Source organism: Sinocyclocheilus rhinocerous, unplaced genomic scaffold (assembly GCF_001515625.1).
Source record: "Sinocyclocheilus rhinocerous isolate Xijiao unplaced genomic scaffold, SAMN03320098_v1.1 scaffold2267, whole genome shotgun sequence".
NCBI lineage: Eukaryota > Metazoa > Chordata > Actinopteri > Cypriniformes > Cyprinidae > Sinocyclocheilus > Sinocyclocheilus rhinocerous.
The window spans coordinates 353,860-373,650 of record NW_015625573.1 but is presented as its reverse complement, the minus strand read 5'-3'; the positions used below and the strand labels follow the sequence as shown (position 1 = coordinate 373,650).

Below are 19,791 nucleotides of genomic sequence, written 5' to 3'. Positions count from 1 at the left end.
TCATAGTTTTTCCATTTACCAGCATTCTATGATCTCTCTGCCCTCATCATTTCAGACCACTGACATGAAGGCCTAATTATAATCATAAGGCCAAATCATCCCACACACCCTTCATTAGTGTGAATCTCTTCTCAGAGCAAGGAATCTTCCTTACACTGTCTTTTTTTCCCCCTCCGCTGTGGCTGGTCTTCATCTCTTATATCATCATCTCAGTGTTGCTGAGGAGGACGGAGTGAGAAAGTGTTGAGTCAGGACAAATGATTTGTCATATTTAGCAGCAGAGATGGAGAGGCTGGCACTCTGTGAAGAATGTGGAGAGACTTATAAATCTCTGGGGTTTCCAGCTGAGCTGATCAGGGGCTGACAGGATTTTCTATGACTGAGTCCCAGTTTTTCCGAGCATCTGAGGAGCAATAAAAGGGGAGAAGCATTAAAGAAGTTACAGAGAGTGCTGGTTTCTGTGAGTAAGTTCTTAAGAGGAATGGCTACGGAGAGCTTTCAGATCTCACCAAGGGCATATTGGTTTGAAAGATAATGCAGACATATTGCAGAGATGATCTTAGATTATACCAGAGTTTAATTGTTTATTTTAATTTCACATTACTCCGTTTGCAGTGTGAATGTGGTGCGCATTTTTCCCGCGCTCATGTTAACAGATTAATAAAGTGTGCACAGCAGGTTGCGGGTCCAGCAGTGCGTTCAGTAGCGGTGCGTCTGCAGCAGTGCAGAGATCGTTTCCGCACCGAGTCTATTGCTGCGCTGCAAACGCTGAATTAAAGTAACAGCGCATTTTTTGCAGTAAATATGAACATGGATTGACACGAAAATGTAGTCTTAATATATAAATCTAGAAGTAAATGCAAAATTAAAATGCATTGAATAATGTGTTGCTTATATTTATTGTGTTTAAACATGTCTGTGAAAGATTGTATTACTGTACTGTGTAAAAAAAGAATCGCAATGCTGAAAAAGCATTTTCAGTGCCAATGTTTGGATTTGAAATCAAAATAATGGATACATGTTGTGTTTGTGGTAAACAGCCACGGATCAGTAGCGGACTCCTGTGTGAAAGCTGCTTCCCCTCTCACAAGAGTCACCTAAGAGGAGAATTCCCCCCATTTTCAAAAATGAAATTCAGGCCCTGAATAAATGCCTAGAAATCCTGATTGGAGTATCACTATAAATAGTTATAAATGATAAAAAGAAGGCTTTAAAAAGATCGGTATCGGTGATCGTATCGGCAGATATTGCTTTATGTAATCGGTGATCGGCCTCAAAAATCCTGATCGGAGCACCCCTATCAACAACCTTGTTGGTCGTGCAACATCCCGAGTCAGCTAATCAGAATTTAGGGTTTGAGAGCTGGAGTTGTGGCATGAGCAACGTTTTCATCAGAAAAGTATTTCCTTCTGATTTTAGGAATGGGTAATGGATACAATTAAGTTTTGGCCAGTCTTCCCAGGCCATCAAAGGATGTTGACCCTGTGAAATCAAAAATCTTTGTTGATTTGTCTGTGGCTTTTAGTTCAGTTATGTTAGTAGTGAGACCATCTAAATGCTAGTGTACTCCTAAATGTTGACTGCATTTACAATTAGCAGATATATGCATTAAAAATTGCAGGAAAACTGAGCAAAAATATTGACTTATCCTGCACAACTTGTACAATTTTTGTCCAGTTCGTTGCTTTAGAGCAGTGGTATACCTTTTTTACCCAAAGGCCCTCTATTGTCCAACACAATTTTCAAAGGCCCCTCATAAGATATTTCATCTGAAAACAAGCAACAGTATCATAATTACAGCAGAAATAACAAACTTTTTATTTACATACTGGGAATGTTAATATTCAATTAATTAAATACGATTCATTTATGACTCTAAAAGATGCTAAAAACTTATAATTTGTTTTAAATTAAGTAATATCTTAATATTATAATATTACATAAAATAGTACATTTTATATTATAAAGAAATTAATATAAATTATATATTTATATTAATAAATTAAAATAATATAAAAACATAATTTTAAGTGATCCTTGTCCGTCCTACTTACACTCCCTGCAGTTGATTAGCAAGTAGCAAATCGTGTTCATGACTTTGATATAAACTAAAGCCTATTTGCTATTAAAAACAAGCGCATTGATATGTACCGTTCCATCAAGTCTATAGGAAATATTTCAACACAAGAAAGATTTCATGGGGTCCTCATGCTGTCAGTTTTACAACAACAATACCAGTTTCCTGACCGTATGAATGAATTCTACAGTCTGATTATTTTTAATCCTAATAAACAAATATTTTAATTACGTAACTGCACATTTATGCTTCCCATTAGCCATAAAATAAAGGCCATTAAATTGAATTTAATGCCAAACCTCTTCTTTGCTCCTGCTTTCTGTGTTTGTACAAAGAGAGAGCAAGAGGGAAAGATATACTTGAGGCTAATGAAGGTTTGGAGAAGCCTATCCTTATCTTGTCATGAGCAAAATTGTTTCTGTGTGAGAGAGGGAGAGAGGCATCATTACAACTCAGTGTCCAGTCCATCGAGCCCTCCATTTATCTTTCGTGTTCCCTATTCTCTGCTTTTATCTCCGTCGTCTTATTCTACCTCCTAAAATTCATTTATGACCTCCTCAACTCTTTCTCTCTCTAAAGGGTGCTGCATCTTCCTCTCATGTTAACGCTGTCTGGGTTTAAAAAAAGTGGCCATTATTTGCTCCCTGTAGTCCACGGCGGAGGCCTTCAGATAGCAGGCAATTGAATAACGGCGTTCTTAAACCCCACACAAACACGGCCGGATCTGCCTCTGCCAATTACCAGCGTACGTTTCAGAGAGGACGACATGGAATATAAACAAACGGGAGAGATATTCACATCTTTTATTGGATTGGACCGTCCCCCCTCCCCCCCCACATTGATTCATTTTTGTGGCTATGGTTGGGTTTTCCTCTTAGCCCCTGGGCACAGGGATAAACCTCTCCAAAATGTCAATATACAAGCGTGCAAGCTTGTTTGATCAATTGTGCTTACTTGGCCTTGCACAAAGCTTCGGGTTTAATTGGCATGAATGTGAAACCTGCTTTCCGTCGCAATTTAAACTGGTTTCATCGGGGCTATTTTTAAGGAAGACAACCATAAAACGCTCTCAGTCGCTCTGTACCTGTGTTTATCGAGCGACTTGAGTGTTTGTTATTGTTTCTGACACTTGGACGAGTTCAGTTCCATTTGTGCGTTCCAAACATAACAAACTGTTGCAAAACAGAACTGTGGGAGTTTAGGGTGGGAATCGTAAGGAATTTAGAGATTCTAGTTGTGACTCTGTGACCTTTAGTAATTTTGAAGAAGAAACATTTTGGTAGTAAAAAAGCAATTCCATTGCCAAATTACAATAAAAGTCAGTTCTTTAGTCTGACTAAACTGGTTTTCATTTACTAAAAAGAACAGGCTCCTATGAATAATTTGTTCAAGAATCAATTGAAATACACTGGTCACGCTGTATTAAAAATAACCATAAGAGTCACTGGTCACAATATATGTATCTAATGCACTAAAAAAAAAACATATCATGAGAATAATTCATTTGGGAATCAGACTACCCTTGTGCTGTATGTATCCGCTAAAACAAAAGACTCATTGTTCAAAAATCAGTTCAACTACACTGATCTTGCCGAATGGTTTTGATTCACTAAAAAGAGCCTGTTCATAAGAGTCATTTGTTCAGGAATCTTACTACACTAGTCATGCTGTGTGGTTTTGATTTGCCAAAAAAAACAAGTTCATGAGAATCATTCATTTGGGAATAAGACTGCCCTTGTACTGTTTGTTTTTTGTTTCACTGAAAAGAAATTGCTCATAAGAATCATTTGTTCAAAATCAATTCAGAAACACTGGTCATGCTGTATGGTTCTGATAAACTAAAAAAAGCAAAGATTTATAAGAGTAATTTGTTCAGGAATTGTACTACAGTGTTAATGTTGTATGGTTTTGATTCACTTAACAGACCTGGGTTATAAGAGTCATTAGTTTGGTAAAAGAACCACACTGGTCGTTTTGCATGGTTTGACTAAAAACCGGTTCATGAGAAACATTTATATGAAAATCAGACTGTACTGTTTTTTTTTTTTTTTCTTTGGTTTGCTGATCAACAACTTTGACTTTTTTGTTTTTTTTTCCTACGCACCTATCTATTACCTGCAGGTGTGCGATGATGATTGCTAATTGATGTTTTTTGGTTTGCTAAAACAAACTGACTCATAACAGTAGTTTGTTCATGAATCAGACTGCACTGGTCGCTGTGTTTTGTGCTGTAGGTTTAGAAATGGATCCATCCATCCATTCTTCAGTGATGAGAGAGTGAATCCAATGTGGCTTTACCAGCCTTACCAGCACTTTCTGAGGAAGTCTGTTGTTTCCAGCCCACCTCCCCGTCCCCTTCCTTTCCATACCTCTCTCCAAGCATATCGTGTTGGACACGCTTGGCTTGACACATAAGGATGTTATGTTTCCCTTCAGTGACCTCACACTCTTCAAGGCTATTGACAACGTTTTTCCAAAATGTTCTTCATCGAGACCACAAAAGAGCCAGTCGGGGGGAATGCAAGCCGTGACACGCTCCGAGGTAAAAGGCTTTATTGATTGTAAACCATTCTCATACAAGTGGAGCACGTAAACTAAAGCAGGCCTGCATTACGTGGGATTCACCGTGAACGCTCAAGGCCGACGCATGAATGATGGAGGAACAAAACCGGCTCACAATTTAAACAAAAAAAATCTCACTTTCTGCTCAGCTTTTCAGATGCTGTCTGAGATTTTATGGGTGTGTGGAGCGATTCAGCTGGGAGGAAGTAAACACCAGATATTGTGAAGCAAAAGAAAAGGTCAGCAGGGTCAAGGCTACATCTCTCTCCATCTCAGACTGCATTCGATAGCCATATTTATTTGTGTGCCAGTTCTGCATTTCAGGCGTCCAGACGCACACACACATTAATGTCATCGCCTATAGGGCTGTTTATTGGGCTCTAGGCTTTCACTCTTTCAGCATAATGGTTTCACACTCTGTTAATCCCTCTCTTCTCTTTTTCTTTGCCCATTCTCTCCTTCTCTGTCCTTCTGCACTTTATATTTTCACGAATCCAGGAAGCTTTCACCCCTATTTACTTGCCACCCCGTGTTGTTTTTGTCTTGCCATCATTTCTGTCTTCCTCTGTCCCTTCCACTCTCTCTCTCTCTCTTTCTGCTTCTTTTTGTCTGAGCGTGTTATTTTTCTCTCTCTGAATGGCTTTGGTTGCTCCATCAGTCTCTGCCTGTGTTATGACTAAATCTGTCCCTCGTTTGTCATCTCTTTAGCAACTGACTCAGTAAGCATCAATCCTTATTCCATCCATCTTTCCTCCTTTTCATTTGCAGCACCCCACCCCTTCGATGGATCTGATTCAAAAGAAAGGCCGGTACGGATCAATCCAAAACAACACACAAACGTGCACTCTCAAAGTGCTTATACACACGCACATACACCCTTCACATTTGATATGCTTTCAGGATGCTGCATGCACACACTCCGCAGAAATCCCTCTCTACAGTGTTTCCATAAACAGAGCGCTGCACAGACAGGCTGTCTGAGGTCTGATAAGGAGTCGTGAGAGAGGACACTGATGGGGAGTGAAAGAGAGGAGGAAGTTTTCCCATGTTCAGCTAAAACGACAATGAGCAACCTCCACCCTGTCATAAATAAGGCACATTGAGATGGCAGAGAGAAAGACACAGCAATGTAGAGGCATTTGCAATGAATGCATACCCTGCTGAAAGACCAGCATGATTTTTTACAGGTTAAGTGTTCTTTGGGTGCTGGCTGGATTAGTACACCTGAAAGTGAAATTTCTACTATTTACTCTCCCTTGTGTCATTCCAAATATGATTCTGATGAATTATACTGGTCTGTAACGGCTGCATTGGCTGCAATGAATGGGTGACTGGAACTTTCAATACTAGATTTTTTTTTCATTTGTTGATATGGAATATTTAATTGTACATGCTTATTCCCCCTATTTTTACATTTAGATTAACTTTGCTGTCATGTAATGTTCACTTAAAGTTAATCTTAAAAAAACCTAATAATTTAATAACACAAACCTTATGGATTTAATAAATGTAACCTTTAGCAAATTCCAAAATTAATATTTTTCATTTGTAATAATGTGATGCCCAAATTCACTTATAAATGATAAAATATAAATATTATGTGAAAAAATTAAAATGGAAATTAGAAATGCAACTAACTGAAATAAGTTACAAGTTACTAACTTAAGTTATAAGGAGTACCAAAATTACTAAAAACTGAAATGAAAATAAAGCTAAATAGAGATATTATAAACAAATAAACTAATAAACTAATTTATAAACAAATTAAAATGTTTATTAAGTGTTAATGAAACCAAATTTAAAAGAAAAATGGAAAATGAAAAATAAAAGCTGATTCTAAATATTAAACTAAACACTAATCTAAACACATATTACACACTATAATAGTATATAAGTAACAAAATAGCACTGATTTTATTTTTATGATTTTTAAAATGTATTTAGACAAAATACAGTACATGAAACAATATGTACTGTCCAGAATCCCTAATTTTGACTTCATTTCCTGTTCCTCACAGAAAGCATGGCTTCAGAAGACTTGTAATATAGTGCACAGGTCCTATGGACCACTTCTATGATACTTTTTACATTCTTTTTGAAGCTAGAAAGCCTCAATCCTCATTTATTGCAAATGCATGGACCAATATATTCTTTGAAATTTCTCATTTTGTGTTCCAGGTAATAGGGATGTGAATAAAACGCAGATAGAGAAATTTTAACTGAGGAAACCTGAAGACAATAAACATGTGATTGCACAAAATATATGGTATCTATGTTCTTCAAGCAAACTTGGGTATTTTTATAAGGATAAAGTATATTTATAATGCAATGCTAATCGACATAGCCTTTATCTTTGTATATAATGCTATAAAATAGAATGATTTCTGCCTTATTCTGTGATACGAAACCACGTCTGATCACAAAAATAAGTTATTTCAAACACTCGACTATGTTATGAAGTTAATATGGAGAAAAAGCACGTCAATAAATAATATCTTTGTTGGACAACAGGTTTGTAAACGACTCATACACATGTAAAACTGTATCACACACGTGCTAATGTAGTACATTTACTCAAGGCTCAGACCGATTTTTGTCGCACTGTAGAGCCCTATCCAAACCTGTTCCAGATTGTAGAAGGAGCTGCTCAATTTGATGTACGCCTTCCTTGACGTCACTCCACACAGTCGCACACAGAAATATGTCAACGACTAGACTTTATCGTTATTATCGCGGGAAAACTAATTCTTATCGTGGGGAGAATTTTTACCGGTATATCGCAAACGATAAGATATCGCCCATCCGTACCAGGTAATAAAGTGAGTCATAGTGGTTTGGCACATGAGTGTGAGTAAACAATGACCGGGTTTTCATTTGAAACTTTAAGAAGCCTGCTGGAAACATCAGCATACCATAGTAGGGACAAGCATCCAGGCACAACATATGCTAGTCTTTTCAGCAGGGTATGGATGCAAAATAGAAGAGAAAACTAAACTGACACGTGTGAGGAAATGAGACAAGAGGAAGGAAAGAAAGAGAACGAGAGAGATGTATAGTTGGACTGGTTGGTAATGCTCCGGTCTGATTGTTATGCCTGTCAGCCAGGGTGAGGAATCAAACTCCTCTCTCTCATCTCAGCCCTGTGCTTGGAGTGCAGCCTGCAACATGCAGATATTCACAACATGTGCACGCTCATCTCTCTGTGTGCCTCCACCTTGAATACTCAATAATTAGCGGGCTCAGAATGGGTTTGATTGGCATGCATTGTGAATGTTTCCCTTGCTATGCCATGTATCGCTGTGCACTGATGGAGAACTGACATAAGAAACCTATGCACATGCGTGCACACACCTGTATGGCTCTATGGATTGTGTGGGAAATTTATCTCACTAAATTGGGTGAGCAGGTGGCTGATTTTGTGGAGAGAATTTGGGCAATAGGGGAAACTGGAGGGAAGAGAGAGAGGTGGGGGGGAAAGAGGGGGTACAGACAAACAAGCCGCGAGGGAGAGAGAGAAAGAGAGAGAGAGGAAGAGCAGATGGACGAATGATGAACTGAATAAATGTGTCCACAGATCGGTGTGTTGACTGTAAAGTCTGCCTGAAGCAGCTCTAGCACTGAGAAATGGAGAGATATTAATGCTCATATACTCATCAATATGCTGCATCTGGAATTTGAACAAGCTCTTTGCACACTAACTCACTCACTGACTGCTGTTTTATGAGTAAATCTGATGAGGAAATGTCCATGTTAAATTTCACCCCCAAAAATTAGAAGAAAAATTTTTTGATGTTATTTTCATGACATATAAGCACATTTTCCTCCAAATTCATATTGGTATAATGCGTAAATAATGAAAATCACCATGTCTAGACACTGGCTGCATACAGAATACTTTCAGTGTATGTACTGGATTTGATGGATATATTCTCGACTGTTGTTGAAGTGCATTCTTTCATTAACCAGCCTCTATGTTATGAATGCATTCCCGGACATGTTGGCATTGTATTTTGGCTTGTGGTAAAAACTTTCTGGGTAATTAGCACTTGAAAAGAGTTGCTCGGCTCACAGTTTTCTGCCATTTTTATTTTTCAAATGTGGCTTCTCCTCAGCTACTGTGGCATTATGGGATAGCACACTGTCCACTGTATGCACACTTAACGAATGCAGTAGATCATCCAGACATTGTTCACCGAGTGTTTCATGAAATGTGCACATTTAGACATTCTGCTTATTTTTGACATTTTAACATATGTAGTAGGGAAGTATGCATAAGTATGCATTTTTTATTAAAAAATCAGAATTAAATTCAATGCAACAATTGTACAACAGTGTGTACTTATAGTTTCAATTTCACTATTTAAATAATATATAATATTTTTGCATTATTGTAGCTACTGGCATATATGAAAGAATTGGGAAAATGTGCATAATTGTCATGAAAACAATGTCAAAATTCAAAACATTTATTAAAAAAAGACTTAATTTTCTTTATTTAAAATATAGTAATCTTCTTTTTTTCATTTGATTACGAGGTGAATATGAACCAGATGTTTCCTATTTTTAGTGAGCTTTCTCTATGTCTAGAGCATGTAATGTATTGGTGTAGTAAAGTTAACGAGAGGCAACGAACGAAGAAAAATTTTTTGATGTTATTTTCATGACATATAAGCACATTTTCCTCCAAATTCATATTGGTATAATGCGTAAATAATGAAAATCACCATGTCTAGACACTGGCTGCATACAGAATACTTTCAGTGTATGTACTGGATTTGATGGATATATTCTCGACTGTTGTTGAAGTGCATTCTTTCATTAACCAGCCTCTATGTTATGAATGCATTCCCGGACATGTTGGCATTGTATTTTGGCTTGTGGTAAAAACTTTCTGGGTAATTAGCACTTGAAAAGAGTTGCTCGGCTCACAGTTTTCTGCCATTTTTATTTTTCAAATGTGGCTTCTCCTCAGCTACTGTGGCATTATGGGATAGCACACTGTCCACTGTATGCACACTTAACGAATGCAGTAGATCATCCAGACATTGTTCACCGAGTGTTTCATGAAATGTGCACATTTAGACATTCTGCTTATTTTTGACATTTTAACATATGTAGTAGGGAAGTATGCATAAGTATGCATTTTTTATTAAAAAATCAGAATTAAATTCAATGCAACAATTGTACAACAGTGTGTACTTATAGTTTCAATTTCACTATTTAAATAATATATAATATTTTTGCATTATTGTAGCTACTGGCATATATGAAAGAATTGGGAAAATGTGCATAATTGTCATGAAAACAATGTCAAAATTCAAAACATTTATTAAAAAAAGACTTAATTTTCTTTATTTAAAATATAGTAATCTTCTTTTTTTCATTTGATTACGAGGTGAATATGAACCAGATGTTTCCTATTTTTAGTGAGCTTTCTCTATGTCTAGAGCATGTAATGTATTAGTGTAGTAAAGTTAACGAGAGGCAACGAACTGAAACTTAATTCCCAGAGGAGTGATATTTATAAGATGCTCTGCTGAACCATATGCTATGAGGGGAGGTGTTTATTGTTTTTCTATGTATTTCTATTCGTATGAGCTCAGTAGTGCCGCTCTACTGCAGCATGCATCATCTCTAAAGACGTTAATTTTGCATGACGAGCGTGACACACATACACTCATGCACACGTCTGTCTATCTCTCTTTCTCTGTTCTTATTCCTCCTAGTAATCTTCCCCCTCTCTTTCATCCCCATTTATCCTCCTCTTCTGACTTCTTCAAAATAATAATAATAAATAAAAAATAAAACCCTGACAGCTTGTGATGAGCACGATTGAGATTCTGCGGGGTATATTTGTAGGTAATTCACAGCCCAGTGGGAGTCTCAGGCAAGTAAAGCTTGTCAACCTGGGAAACTTTGTGATCCTTGCAAGTCCTCTTAGTCATTAGCCTGAACTTTTTCATTTTATTTACGACTGTGCAGTGGATTATCGCCTCCCTGTTTTTGCTTTGCTTGTTTTTACAGCAGTGGGTATGATGGATGGGATAGCTTTAATCTTTCAGCAGTCTTTTTTCCTCCTTTTAACGATGTAGAGTTGTTTCCATTTCGTCCGTTACATACATGATTTACAGCGCATGAAGCCTTCAGCCGTGTGAGAGGTCGACCTCGCCACAGTCTGCTGTACTACTTCTGATGTGTTTATGATGATGTTTGGCAATTAAAAGCTCTTTTATTACTGCCCTCGATGTGAATTAAAACACAGGACCTTTGCCCGTCGACTCACTATATTCAATATCTAGACTGAAATGTTCTTAAATAGTCACAATCTGTTGTAAGATATGCAAGAACACGCAATCAAGAGTTAGTTCCAGGTTCTCAAATCTGTTTCATTTTCAATTTATATAGTGATTTCAATTGTAATTTTTCTGAAGTTTAAAGGCAATAAGATTTTTTTTTAAAGACATTCATACTTTTATTCAGCATTTAAACTGTTCAAAAGTGACAGTAAAGACTTTTTTTTTTTTTTTTACAAAAGATTTATACATAAATGTTTTCATTTTTAACTTCTATTTGTCAAGTAATCCTGAAAAAAAAAATGTAAGCATGGTTTACACAAAAATATTAAGCAGCACAACTGTTTTCAACATTGATAATAATAAAAAATGTTTCTTTAGCACCAAATCAGCATATCAGAATGATTTCTGAAGGATCATGATTTGACACTGAAGACTGAACTTCACAGGAATAAATTTTATTTTTAAATATATTAATATAGAAAAGTTATTTTATATTGTAATAGTATTTCACAATGTTGGTGTTTTTACCGTATTTTTGATCAAATAGATGCAGCCTTGGTGAGCATAAGAGACTTCTAATCCAAAACTATCGAGAACTAACCTGGGGTCAACCGCAGCAGTATGCTCTGTTTTGATTAACCAACAGTCCATAAAAGTGAATAGAGCTCAAATGAAACCTGTGGTTTTAATGGTAAAAGACGATTCCACCATCTTGGAATGGGGCCTGACCTAGAGAAAAGCCAATTTCCCCAGCTGTTAGCTTAGGCACAGTTTGTTCGTTAAGCTCTTGTATATGTATATATATGTATATATCGCCAATGCTGTTAAGTCTACGGTTCTCCCTGTTTCCTGATTTGTGTGTGTGTGTGCAACAGTGCAGCACTAGCCTGATTCATCCCATTTTGGTAGATTGCTCTATTTGTCTGGGTGTTTTTCATGTTTGCAGTGAGTGAAAAATAGCTCGGGGTGTCTCTGCATGAGAAGACGCTGCTCTGCTTGTTCAACCTGACGCCATGTATGTTTGTTTGTCAGTACATGTGCAAATGCCACTCCATTAATTCAGAATCAGGATTACTGCTCCATGGGAAAAACGTGTGGAGTCAGGGCGTCTCTTTTCCCTGTCAGGAGTTATGAAATGATGTTGTGTATCTTTATAATGTGACACAAGGTCTTTGACATGAATAGACCATTAAGTAGATATTTAATTTCATGTTTCATCCACCATGCAAAAATCAAGCAGGAGTCACCGGGCTGTTTAAAATGCCCTGATGGATGGCGTCAGGGCTTTGACAAATGCCACTCCATTAATTCAGAATCAGGATTACTGCTCCATGGGAAAAACGTGTGGAGTCAGGGCGTCTCTTTTCCCTGTCAGGAGTTATGAAATGATGTTGTGTATCTTTATAATGTGACACAAGGTCTTTGACATGAATAGACCATTAAATAGATATTTAATTTCATGTTTCATCCACCATGCAAAAATCAAGCAGGAGTCACCGGGCTGCTTTAGAATGCCCTGATGGATGGCGTCAGGGCTTTGACTGTGTCTGGAAAACAACCTATTAAAACGGTTGTGGCAGAACAGGAGAGTGAATTGGACATCATGCTATCCAGAAACAGAGGGCAGTAAATACTGAATGGCAGTCCAGACCGTGGCTGCCGGTCTCTGATATGGATTTGGCTGGCTTGGCCCATTCCCCCTGGGGTCAGAGACGGAGGTTAACAGTTTCGGGTCACTGGAGCTGTATTTTAGGTTATGTTCAGGAAAGGAATCAGCCTCCTCTTGGCTCCGGGTCCTTCCGGTTTCACTGCTTTGAAAGCATTCCAGGCATTTTTGGCCTCTTCATATTCAACTTTCGTCTTCCGATACTACATCCAAATAGCTTTTTCCCCACCTTTCTGTTGTTGATTTTTTCCTGTACTTTGCCACCTTCTTTTTTTAAAGGGATAGCTCACCCAAAATAATTTTCTTCATAAAAAAAAAAGAGAAATCTTAAAGATATAGTTCATACAAAAGTGAAAATTCTGTCGTCATTTACTCACCATCATGTCGTTCCAGACCTGCATGACTATTCTGTGAACACAAAAATTCAACTATTTTTGTCCATACAGTCAGTGAGGTCCAAAACAGCCTTGCACATAACATTTATTTACACTTATTGACTTTCACTGTTTGGACAAAAACAGTTGAAACACTGTTTAAAATGTCGTATTTTGTATTTCACAGAAGAAAATCAGTTATACAAATTGGCAATGACATGAGGGTGAGTAAATGATGACTGAATTTTCACTTTTGTTTGAATTATATCTTTAAGATTTCTCTTCTTTTTATAAATAAATTAGCCTGTTATTTTTAATTTTAAATCTTTTTTTCTTTTTATTATGTTTATTTCTTATGCATCTGTTATGATTACTTTTAAAATCCATTTTAGCACTTTGAATTACCATTGTGAAATGTGCTATATAAGCAAGCCTGCTTTGCCTTTGGAAAAACAAATTGTCATCCAGGAATTAACTTCACATAATAAATAATTTGTGATAAACTGCTTGTAAAAAAAACTGAACAATGGCTGATTATTATAGAAAACTATATGCTAAGATGCCAAAAAATGTATGTTGCCTTAATGGTGGATGAACATGGTTTGCATCCAGGAGCCTTTAAGGCAAATTTGATAACAGTGTGGGTTTCATGAGAGGTCAAGGCCAGGCCATGAAGCAGTTTCCCATAGCAAATGTTCTCTTGCTGCTGCTTGCAACAGAATGTGCTCTCTGTAGGGGCCTTATGTAAGTGAATTGATCCATTATAGACTATGATATGCTGTAGCTGTTCAATTGTGCCAAGACATTCTTTACTTTATTTTATTAAAGTTTTGGTTAAATGTTCGCCGGTTCCCGCCTCCTTCTTCCCGTGACTAAGAACTTTGTTACACCTTCGGATTCACAAATTAGAAGCGAATGTCAGATAGTGGTTTAATTTCTGTTCTCTGTGATCATTCAGGGCTAATAATGCATGCATTAATTCATGCCTTTATTACTGATCACTTCTCTCATTAATGCCATTCTCTAGTCTCATTATCAGTTTTTTATATGGGACACACATAAATGAAGTTTGCTCTCAAATCCTTAGATGATTTATCGTGTTCAAATCCCTCCGGGTTCCATAATGAAATCAGTGCTTTTCTTCCTTTACCCAGAATACATATCTGAAAATGTGTGCTTTTTAAAGGCAGAGAATAGGTCTCATAATAACCTTAATCATGCACAAAGCATTTGAATTTCAACCAGGTTTAATGTCCTTGAAATTCCGAGTATGCAGCTTGACACTACCATGGGGGCTGCTTGCCAGATACTCATTCTACTCATGATCTCCAGCTTGGAGTTGCCACATCCTTTGTTTTTGTTCAATCATTCCTCAGATATTGACAGTAGATCAGAGTTCATTAAGCAGCCTGCACTACCAAGCTATCATTGATTAGCTAAGTGATTTGTTATCTTAAGTAACAGCTTCTCAATGGTCGGTCAGAGATACTGCCGTCCCGTCCATGCTCCTCTCACGGTATCTTATGACCTCATTCAGATAATTACCTTCTCAAACGTTTGTAATTACATTGACAGGGGAAACTCTATAGAGGCTTGTGAATCCTATTGTTGTTGGTTTTGGCTAAGCCAAATATTAATTAAAAGTTCTCTAGTTAATAAAAATAAAGTGTTTTTGTATGTTGTTTTGTATGTTGATTTTACTAAGAAAGTAAACACTGTAGTGCTGTGGGGTTTTTGAACATTTGAACATTTTGTATCACGATTGAGCTGTCTAATATGTCAACTGACTGAGTGTGTGTCCGGTCTACCTGTTGGCCGAACAATGCCATTCTTTCCAGGCCATTCATTTCCATAACGATTAAAGAGGAACACGTTACTAAAATACTCTGAAAATGTTTCCTCCACTACTCTTCAGCATCACTGCAATGCCGCTACTGAATCACGCTGATCAGTGTAGTCTGATTCCTGAACCAGTTCTTTTAGCAAATCAAACGCATACAGCACAACCAATGCATCTCATCTCTGAGCGAATGACTCTAATGAATCAATTATTTTTAGTGAATAAAATGCATACAGCACAACCAGTATATCTTATCCCTGAACATAAATTCACCAAACAATGGTAAATGTGACTGCACCATTTTGAATTTATTCTTTTTAATGAATCAAACACATACAGCTCTGTTACTGTGTTGTGTTGTTAGGCTTATGATACTTAAACCTTGTTCAGATTGTCAGTCCAAATCCGATTTTTGTGCATATCCGATTGGAATCCGATCATATTTTGCTTGCCTGAACGGCAAAAAATCACCTGAAATCCGATTTTTAACAAATCTGTTTCAAGACACATTCATATGTGGTTTGAAATCTTATTCAAATAGCATTTTTTTTTTTTTTTTGGAAATCTGTTTCAGTCTGACCACTCAGATCAGAATTAGCATAGCATCACTTTCTCACGCCATGTAAAAATGTGAGATGTTGTTTGTAGAAAACATGCTGAATGTCTTTGCAGAAACAAGGTTGTGTTGTTGCGACGTGAAAGTCAAATGACAATATAATGCTTGCCTACAAACCTCTGAGTTTTGAGACCGATGGAGACGGCAGCACAGAATAAAACCGCGCATTCTAGCTTCCTACGTTTCTGCCGCTGCCTCATAAGATCTATTATAGTCCAGCGTGACTGCAACATGTTGCCATGTTGTAAGACAACATTAGTATTGCAAACTGTATTACTGTTACTGTTGTTTTTAGCGTAGGCATACCAACGCAACGTCATTGCCATAGAAACCAATGCAGATATTCAGTAAAACAAAAAAACGCCACAGACACAAATCAGATCTGAACAGATGTGATACACAGTGTGGACAGTCAGTCATTTAAATCAGATTCCATCGGATATGCAGAAAAATCGGATTTGAACTGACAGTCTGAAAAAGGTTTTATAGTTACTGACTGGTTGTTCATTTGATAAGGTCTAAATGACCCACAAAACATTTGCCGTAATTAAAAAAGTAGAATGGTATATGTTATATCTGTTATATCCTTGCTTGTATTTACTTCACCCCTCTGCATCTGTTTAGCTTGCTGTCCACTGAAACTCTATAGCTCAGAGTTTCTAATTATGCTAATTAAATGTGTGAGGCCTGGCACATACTCGTAAATGATTAATTGTAGCAAGACGATAGAATCACCGATACCAACTTATGTATAGCATCTTCAAGTTTAAGCTATCCTGTTCCGTCTGCCTTCATTCCCCATTTGGCCTCTTTTCATTTTCTCTCTTTTTCTTCTCCTTCATGTAAGTCTATTGTTGGGCATAATTTGCTGCATTGGGTATTTTGAACTATTAGCGTGTGGGGTGGCCTTGTTCATACTTCAATAGCAGGAATTCTAGAAATGTCCTGGAAAGATAGTTAGCCCTGATAAAACGTCACAAGTCATTTCACTATAGAAATAGACCCACAATGGATGTAGTTGTGTGTGTACATGTACATGTGTGTGTTTTGGACAGCAAGGCCAAGCTTTGACAAATGAGAGCTGGCTGCTTTGCATTGTGTAACTCAATTGTCGCTTAGCCAAAGGAAAATGAGAAGTGTTTTTTAGAATAAAGAAATTGAGGCTGTTGAATTTTAATACATGTACGTGCCGTCTTAACACTGCGGTGCTGAAAAGCTCAACTGAGGCTGATTTGTTTATGTTTGCACTGTGACTAACATTTCCACTAAAGTTTCAAAGCAAATGTTCTCAGCTTGTTAACACTCAGGCGGAGAGATACTACTCATTCTTATATTGAGTTTCATGCTATTGAAACCATTGACCACTGTGAAAAATATATCAGAAACGCATGACAACACCGGCCTTGTAATTTCCCAGGTTTTTCAGCCGTTCTTTTGTGCAATTACAACCGATCATTGTACAGTTAATTCAAAAGGTATGAAAAGCATCCTGTGCCATTTCATAAATTCTGGTTTTCCATTATTGACCTTTATGTTCTGTTGAGAAATGCTTTGCTTTGTTCTGTTATGCTGTTCAATATTCTTGATCTGTTCCTCTGGCTTAATCAAAACCCAGTATAAGTATTACTGTAGTTTTAAAGGGTTCACCCAAAAATAAAAATTCTCTCATTATTTGTTTAACCTCATGTTGTTTCAATACTATATGCATTTCTTCCTACTGCAGAACACAAAATAAGATTTATTTTTGAAAGTCAATGGGTTCCAATGTTGTTTTGGACCCCACTGACTTTCCTTGTATGGACAAAACAGTGTAAACATTTTTTAAAATATATTCTCATTGAGTTTCACAGAAGAAGGAAAGTCAGTTTGGAATAGTGATGCAACAATACAGTTAGCCCACGGTTCAATACATAGGCTACCTCGTTTTTTTTTTAACCACGGTTTTCGGTTCGGTTCAGTTCGGTTCTGATGGCTTGGCACATCAGAGTGTTTTGTGCGATTTAATGTGATATTTAAAACAAGTTAACAACAAAAAACTCCTGTACACTTCTGTACACTGGAAAAAGACATGTATTATCATATGTCTACTTAAAATTTATTTTGAGAGAAGTATTATTTTTCCTATTTATACCCAAAATAGGATGGATTGGCCTTTATGGAGCGCTATCAACACATGTAACATTGTTTCATTCCTACTGGAAGCCGGAGGGTGCCCACGCTCAGGAAATCCACATATGCATCACTGAAGCAATAGAATTCATGACACTCCAGGAAATCCCTAATATGGACAAAGGCATCCAGCTATCGCTGCAGCTGAATAAAAGATAGAAATGTTTTGAATGATGAAACATGAAGACAATAAACATTTGACTGTGGCAATAGATGGTTTATCTGTGTTCAAACCATCTTGGGTATTTTCATAATAATTAAGTATATTTGTAATCCATTGCTAATGGACATAGCCTTTATTACAGTATAGAATATATTTTCTGCCTCATTCTGTGATAAGAAGCCACATCAGATCACAAAAGGAAGTTATTTCAAACACTCGACTGATGTTGTGGTGTAAAAACATGTTATAATGTTGTCTTTTGATGGACAACAGGTTTAGAAACGCTTCTCATTGCAAGTCATTACAGCAGAAGATGTTAGGCGTGTGTTGCTTTTTCAAATGCACGATATAAGTGGGGAGGCATTTCCACATCTCAGCGTGTAGACTCACAGAAATTATACGCAAAACTGAAAAACAAAAACAATACACAAGCGCATATTGAACCATGGATGACGTACCGAACGGTTCAATATTATATTGAGAATTGTGGCATCCCTAATTTGGAACAACATAAGGATTTGATGGCAAATTGAAGTGTGTATAGTCTTGATGCACCAATTATACCTTCTTTTATTTTTATTTTTTGGAGCTATTAAAACGGTGTTGGTGTCTCTCAAACCAGTAAAAGATACACGCAATCATACATGTATCATCTGTCCATTGAAATCCCTTTTTTCAGACTGTACTATTACGTTAGACTATTACAGACAATACTATTGTGACAGTTCTCCAGAGCTTCTATGTGCCTCTCTGAAGTGCAGAGGTAATTTTCCACATAGATTGCATTGCACTTTAATTTGAGTGACATTTGTGTTTCCATCACATCTTCTCTCTTTCTGCCGTCTTTTTTTTTCCAGAGGGCAGGAGTTCTGAAAAAATAAAATACCTGTCTTTTTTCAGGCATTCAATTTAAAAGTCCATCTCTACTTGTAGTAACTTTCTCAAGTGCACAGATGTGCAGCCGCACTCATAAGTTCTATGAAAAAAAAAAACTTAGTGACGGTACCTGTACTGTAGCTCCATACAGTACCTACAGTCAGTACTGAAGCTCCAAACACTAGACTCGAGCATAGTGCTTGCTATGTAAAAATCCCATTCATAGGATATTATTATTTGAATGATAACTTAGAAACTTTTAAAAACAGACCAACTGTGAGCTACAAGGTTGTTAATCAATGCTATATGCTTTTTTTTTTTAAAGCCATCAGCCCACATTATTTAAACTTTTGGTCACACTTTATATTAAGTGGCCCTAATACCTGTGTACTATATAGTAGTAAGTAATAGTAATAGTATGTAACCACAGTGTAAGTACACATTGGTACATAGTATCTACAGCTGTAATGTTTGTGTAACTACACATATGTAACAACCCACTGAATGGTGTGTAAATACAAATGTGTAACAGGACATTGGTAACGACACTTTTTGGTAATGAAAGTACAAATGTGTACAAATGTGTAGGTTGTTACATGTGTGTAGTTACACAAACATTACAGCTGTAGATACTATGTACCAATGTGTACTTACACTGTGGTTACATACTATGTACACATCTAGTTACTATGTAAGTACACCGGTATTAGGGCCACTTAATATAAAGTGGGACCAAACTTTTTAATTTTTTTTTTATTTAAAAGATAATTTTTAACAGTAGAATTCCTGGTGAAAAATCAAATTACCCATGATTCTCGAAAGATATCTCCACAATCAGAGATTTGCGACATGCAAATCATGCCAAAAGAATGCTTTAGTGCCCACCCACTCCCATGAAGCACTTGTGAATGGTGTATTAGTTAATATATAGTTTCTAATTGCAGTATAATCAGCATCTTTAAATCAACAATTTTGTATGTACTGTATATACCATTTTTAATTAGATTTGTCATTTATATTGCTTCATGGCATTGTAGTTCTGTTCTTTATTAAAGCTGTCATGTACAGAGTCCTGTACCTTTTTTCCCCCTAATACTTTTTTGCTTCAAATTAAAGTTTGTGATGATTCACTGAAGCTGGTTGGTTTGGTTC

General features: G+C 36.9%; 1 protein-coding gene across 1 annotated transcript in view; it reads left to right on the top strand.

Moving 5' to 3' along the window:
• LOC107750685 (semaphorin-6B-like) overlaps positions 1 to 19,791 on the top strand; it is a 119,212-nt gene that overhangs the window by 41,820 nt on the left and 57,601 nt on the right. The window lies entirely within an intron of this gene.